Genomic DNA, 7,007 nt, shown 5'->3' with positions numbered 1-7,007 from the left:
GATGGATATATCAGAAGCTAACGAAGACCTCATTGTGCTTATGAAGGAATTCTAAGTTTTTGAGGTTGATCAGTACTAAACAAACTTCGGAAATGTAAAACGCGAGCTTCTGAGGGAATCACTGAGATGATTTTAGCTGAAACCGAAACGGTACCTCATATGTATTAAAAGGATTTGGTGGGGAGTTCTTGAAATGAGTAAGATCTTTCCATTTCAGTTTCCCCCTGAATCTCCCGCCTTTCCTTTCTCACTCTTTCTATTTCACACAAACTTAACTAGACACACTAGTGGTTTTTCAGAAGTATCGTAAAGTGCTTACTAAACAGCATTCGTTTATATTGAAGATGACACAGAAGTCAAGTGAGCTTGAATAAAAATAAAACAATATGTGGCTACATCTAAAAGGAACATATTGTTCTGGATATAATCACGAGGGCAGCGTGTGTAACACATAAAGAATTGACAACGTCCTCAGATTCTACTATAATGATGATTATCACATTACAACCATAAAAAATTAACAGCGCTCAGATTCTATAGGCCGAGTAACGATGCAATAAAAAGTGTCAGCATTGTCAAATACAAAAGATCACTGACTAAATATGACTACATCAACAAAATATCGTTTTGCATTTGTTAATTAGGACTTTCGTCATCGGAATGTTACAGTTTTTCACAAATTTCTTTTATCTTTATAATACAAAGAATAGTACATTATTAAGTTACTTCCTTTTCAGTAATATTTTCCACTTTTCACCAAAAAGACTCATAATTACGTATAACTTTATAATAATGCTATTATCGTAATTACACGAGACTGTTTGGAGAATAAGGACAACGGAAACAAAGGCTGTTGGTTGGGAAATGGAGGTCATAGCTAAGGCACCAGGCAAGTTATCCTGACTGGATGTTGATTACGAGAAGAAATTGGGTAGCATAATGTCCTGTGACATTATGGTGCTCCCGTTAAATATGAAAAGTTCATTCAAATGATCTACGAACAAAATAGATGCAAAGATAACGCTGGTAGATTTTGTAAAGTGAATTTGCAGTAAATGGTGGGGTGATACACGAGAATGTTATTTCCTCTTTGCTGTTTGTATGTATTTCCAGACTTCATAATGAACAGTGGTCGCAGGTGGAAAAGAAGGGTTAGATTAGAGTAACGATAGAAACTCAACAGATTAGGAGTATGCAGACGATGATGTTTACAAAGTGTGCTGAACAGAATTCTTCTTTTTCTTTCCCACTGTTACCCCTACAATAAAGGGTCGGTTGCCAAACCAAACCTCTTCTGTCCAGATCTTCCTTCACTTTATCTCAGCATCTAATTCTCTGTTTCCCTCTCGATATTCATCCTCAAACAGGGTCCTCCCAAGCCCTCTTCACTCTCTCCTCGTCATCCATCCTCAACATATGCCCATTCCATCTCAATCGTGCCTCTTTTATCCTCTGTAATCTGTACTAAGCCTGCCCTCCTTATTTCGTCATTTTCCAATCTCTAAAGCAGCGATATTCCCAAAATCCACCTCAGCAATCTCATCTCTATTCTCTCCAGCTTTACTTCCTCTTTTCTTCTTAGAACCAATGTTTCCGATCCATACATTAACACTGGTCATATCAGAATTATTTATCTTATATCTACAGAAGGGATTTTAAAGAAAACAGAAGTAATGAGGACACAGTGTGGTGAAAACATCATAAGGCTGAATCGTTCAAATATTTAGGGACTGATGTTCAGTATAGGATCTTGTGAGTTGGCAAATATTGAAATAATAAAAAAAAAAAATAAAGGCAGATTAAAAAATGGGAATACTTAATAAGATTTAGGAATCCAAAAGACTGAAACTGGATACAAAAGCAAAATTACACATGCCTACTACGATCAGTATCGTTATAAGGACATGACTCATCATATTACAATGAGATTATATCTAAAAGGTTTTGTCAATTTGAGAATAAAGCTTTAAGGAGAATATTATGAGTCATATGTCGGAATAGAGCTAGAAATGATTCCATATGGGAGTACATAAAGGAAATGACGAAAGTAAAAGGAGATAACGATGAATTGGAAATGTCCCTCGCACAATCTCTATCAGAACAGTATGTGATAATGTCGGCTGGACTCCTGTGGGCACCAGAAAAGTTGAAAGACCCAGATATTGCTGGATGAGAACAATGCCAGAGGAAACTGGAGATGAGTGGAGATTTTTGGAAGGTGCAGCAGCAAAGGAAAGACATAAGCGCCAACATTTTAGGAGGCCCTTTGCGTCAAGTGGCATTGAAGGCAATGATGATGATGATGATTTGAATATTAAAGAAATATTAATATGTTACGGAACAAACCAAAAGGTTTCAACTTACCCAGGAAACTTTTACAATGCAAAACCCTTTTATGGAGACATCGAGAACCAAAAGTGGGACAGAGTAATAATATAATACACACACACACACACACATATATATATATATATATATTATATATATATATATATATATATATATATATATATACATACATACATACATGCGCGCGCGCGTACACACACACACACATATATATACATGACATGAAAAAATTTGCAAGCATGGTGCAGTATAGAGCTTCAGGACAGTATTGCAGCAGCCACTGATCAATGACAGTACCGAGACGTCGAACACCGGTTTTTTCCGCAAACTTCGATGCAAAATAGAAAAGAAGAGGAAGCAGTAAAGCAGGGAATAATTAAACCGATCAGAGAATAATCCTTCTTTGCCGCTTGCGGAACAAACAAACTCCATGAAGATCGAAGATATATGCCAGCGTTAAGTCAGGCGAAGAACCTAAATGACCATACAGTGTAAACAAGAGAGAGAGAGAGAGAGAGAGAGAGAGAGAGAGAGAGAGAGAGTTTTCATCCAAGAATTGCAGCATTTTTAGTGATTGATAGAAAATGGAATGAATTGTGTGAAATACTGGAATGCAATTGAAATAGTGATACCAAAATATATGAAAGTTTTTGATCAAATACCAACATTAAATCAAATTGTCAAAAACGCCGCTTTGTTTCCATATAAATTTTAAAGCTAACAATATATGTGTAAAACCATGTAAAAGTTCTCATGCCAGCGCACTTACTCGTGCACAAACATACACACAACCACACTTATATACATACATACATACATACATACATACATATATACTATATATATATATACATATATATATATATATATATATATATATATATATATATATATATATATATATTATCATGGGTATCCATTTTGGATCCTCTTTCTTTTATTCTCTTCTTAGGGCAAACGTAAATTTTGAGTGAACAGATTTGGGCCGGTAAAGTAAAATTCAAAACGTGAGAAGGAAGCGAGCTGTAGAGTAACTGATTTCCCGGTTTCAGATTGGTTGAGAATTTCCCTTCTGCATTGGGATCAGATAAGGGATCCCTTGAGAATATTTTGACTTTGCAGTCTTCTCCCTTTGTATTGCTATAACGAATGAAGATGAAAACCCTTTTAATGGCTTCAACCTGGGATTAGTTTCTGGATGATAAATGAGCTGTCATACCCCATCAGGGTTAGCTACTGACTGATGCCAAGACCTCCACGAAGTGTCACTCGCACTTAAGGGACTCGCACCCCTTATGCTATTGTAATATGGTCCCAGAATAATTTGGCAAACAACCATTAAATTACGAACTTCCGGCCAAGTCGCTAAAATTCACATGTCTCATGAGAGGGGTTTCTTCGGCTTATCTCTTGCTACCTGACCTCGCCCCTTTTTGCCTAACCTGGTCCTTAGCATTGCTGTCGAGCCCTCGAGTTCCCGACTTTGCCGCCTCGCACCTGCATACCCCTCAACCTTTCTCTCAAACCACCTGCACTTGTATTATTCTCTGTTTTGCACTTCCCTCCCAGCATTCAACTGTCTCCTTCAGATTTTGGTAGACGATTAGCAGCATAAATGAAGGATCTGTGGGGAATCGCCTCTCAATGAGCTTGGACTTTGGTTTCGAGAACAAAATATCCAGTTTGGACAGGATGCCACTGCTTCAGATACCTGGGTATAAATAAGGCATGGTTTGGCCCTTCAAATCACATTTGTTCCTGACTGGTAAGATGCAGTATACTGCCCTAGCCTGGCGATATTACTCTGATAGTGAGCGAGTATTTGCGGCAGTCTGTTCTGCTCTTCGACTCCAGCTCTGTTGCAGTACACTATACATGGAAGCAGTCTTGCGCCTGACTTCTCTGCCTACTTCTGTCCTTGAACATCGTCTTGAAGCTGAAAGTGGCTAGTAATATCAAGAACTATGTATCGAGACTCTTTCTACGAGTCTGATTGACGAACGCCCCTGGCTTGGTTCATGATTGATAAACAATTGATTTCTAACTTTTTGGTGAAGCCCTGCGAGCGACCCACATCCCTTGGCCAAAGACCTGGTATGGACTACGCCTGTCTTGTACAATCTAAGGTAACTCAAATTGAACATTTGTTCTGTTGGCTCCTCACACCTGCTCCTAGCACTCGTTCTTATTTGTAGCTGCGTTGTCTGTTATTCCCATTCCTAGATTTCCGTCTCTATATGAGACCAGTGAGTATTTTGTGTGATATAACTATCACATTGATGGAATTCTGCTGGTCTAAAATAATATTTCAGCTTGAAGCAGTTCACGTAATATTGAAGAGTCAATCGTCCTGAGAAGTCTTACATTTTGCTGTGTAAGCTTTGCTTTTACAATTACCAGTATTTCATGTAGAAATACCTTGTAGATTCTTGTAGATTCCCCATTGTGTGCCTGCTCCTGTAGATCAATAGTGCCACTCGCTCACCTCTGCCTGTGCCAGTATTGGGATATCATATCCCTGTATGCCAGTGACTCTCAAGCTCGTTTACAGTGCTCCATTGCGTAGTGATATTGTGGATTGCTAAATTTAGTTCATGATCTGTATTCTTATGTCCATACTTAACTTTGTATGACAAAGATTCTGTATTTAAAGCTCCAACTTTCAACTATAGAATCTCAAAATGGTTAGCTGAATTACTATCCCCCCTTTTAGGAACATTTTCCCCTAGTCATATGAAACATACAAAAGACTTTTGCAACTGATTTAGGTCGGCAAATATCCCCGTACATAACGTAAAACTTCTCAGCCTAGAAGCAGACTCCCTTTTCACAAAATTACCCATAAAAGATGTATTAACGTTCCTCAAAAATAAGCTTGAGCCATTTGCTGACCACTTCCCTATAGAATTCAATAAAATAATACAACTTGTAGAGCTCTGCGTCACTAAACACCTTTTCCTTTGGTGATAACTATTACCGTAAAAAATTCGGTTACAGTATGGGGAGCCAGCTTAGTTCTGCTTAAGCAAACTTATACATGGAATATTTCAAAACAGTAATTATAAACCCTATCATACCTATCATACCTGGAGATATGATTTGATTTTGTTATGTAGACAACATCTTAACATACTGGAAAAGCAAGTGGGACGTTTTTTATATCTTTCTACAAAAATTAAATTCCTTGGTCCCTAGCATAAAATTTAAAGTAGAATGGGAAAACAATAACCAAATCCCCTTTTTAGATGTCTTAATCATCAGAACTAATAACATCTTCAAATTCACTATCTTCAGGAAAGCAACATTCTCACTTTCATACATACATTTTTACAGCTATCATGACTTTTCAGTTAGACTCGGCATAGCAAGTAACTTATTTCTTAGAGCCCTAAGAATTTGCTCCCCAGATTTTCTTAACAAAGAACTGAAACCATCAGAAATCAACTTATCTTGTTAAAAAAACCCAAACACATAATAGAAAAGTGATACATAAAGCAAAGAGCATTTATTATAAACCCACAGAAAACAAAGAAAAGGAAAAATACACGAACAATATCATAATCCCTTGCATGGATAATTTACGAGAGATCACACAAATCTTACGCCAACCCAATACTTTCATCTTCACTTATCCAAATACACCGGGGAAATCCTTAATTAATGTTCAACAGAAACCAGTTTCCAAAGACACAGGGGTTCATGAAATCCCCTGTAGGGATTGTGATAAGTAATACTATGGTTTCACATGAAAATCACTCTCAGAAAGATTAACTCAACATAAACGATCAGTTAGATAAGGACAACATAGTTTGGCAATTTTCCATCATATAAATAACACGAACCATACCATGGATTGGAACTTATCCCGAATTTAATGCAAGAGCAGCTGTCGATACAAACGTCAGATGGTAGAATCTGCACTGATGAAACAACAAGATAATAGGATCAGCCTTTCCAATGGAGCCTGGGACTCTGACCATATAGACAATATTTTCCTCAAGGCAATGATGAAGCGGATTAAGAAAATTAACAGAACCAACGTCGGCTTAGCGAGGACCCAGGCATTACATAAGGGCATTTCTCCAACTATATTTCTCTAATGTAACTCGTCCTGTCATTCACTACTTGATAAGGGTGGAAAATAGTCCACCAAAATATAGTCCTTAACTTTAAACTTTATACTTGAGACATATCCTTTTTTTTAACAGAAGAATTTATTCACACACACACATACACTCATATATATATATATTATATATATATATATATATATAATATATATATATATATATATATATATATATTGTGTGTGTGTATGTATGACTAAGTGAAATGCTGGAACCAAAGACAAAAGTAAACAAACCAAGGGGAGAGAATTGTTGACATAACATACCAGCCACGCAGGCAAAAGTCTGACCCCGCCCTTTTGGAGATCCTATAAAAATATACTTCGCTCCCTTTGCTTTCATTAATGATTCGTGGACGCCCTCTAATAAGGAAAACGGTAGTGACCTTGACCATCCTAATAAATGGAAAAGGGTGAAACACTGGGAGTTCGAGGGAGGGGAGAGAACGAGATGAGAACGAGAGACTCAAGGAAAAGATGGGGCTGGGGGTGGGGAGCTAGAAGTAAGGAGATGGAGACCACAAAAGTCTGA

General features: G+C 37.4%; 1 protein-coding gene across 4 annotated transcripts in view; it reads right to left on the bottom strand.

Moving 5' to 3' along the window:
* Nucleotides 1-7,007, bottom strand: part of LOC135196939 (anoctamin-7-like) — a 694,520-nt gene that overhangs the window by 219,869 nt on the left and 467,644 nt on the right. The window lies entirely within an intron of this gene.

Source organism: Macrobrachium nipponense, chromosome 18 (assembly GCF_015104395.2).
Source record: "Macrobrachium nipponense isolate FS-2020 chromosome 18, ASM1510439v2, whole genome shotgun sequence".
Taxonomy (NCBI): Eukaryota; Metazoa; Arthropoda; class Malacostraca; order Decapoda; family Palaemonidae; genus Macrobrachium; species Macrobrachium nipponense.
This window is presented reverse-complemented; position numbering and strand designations above follow the sequence as displayed.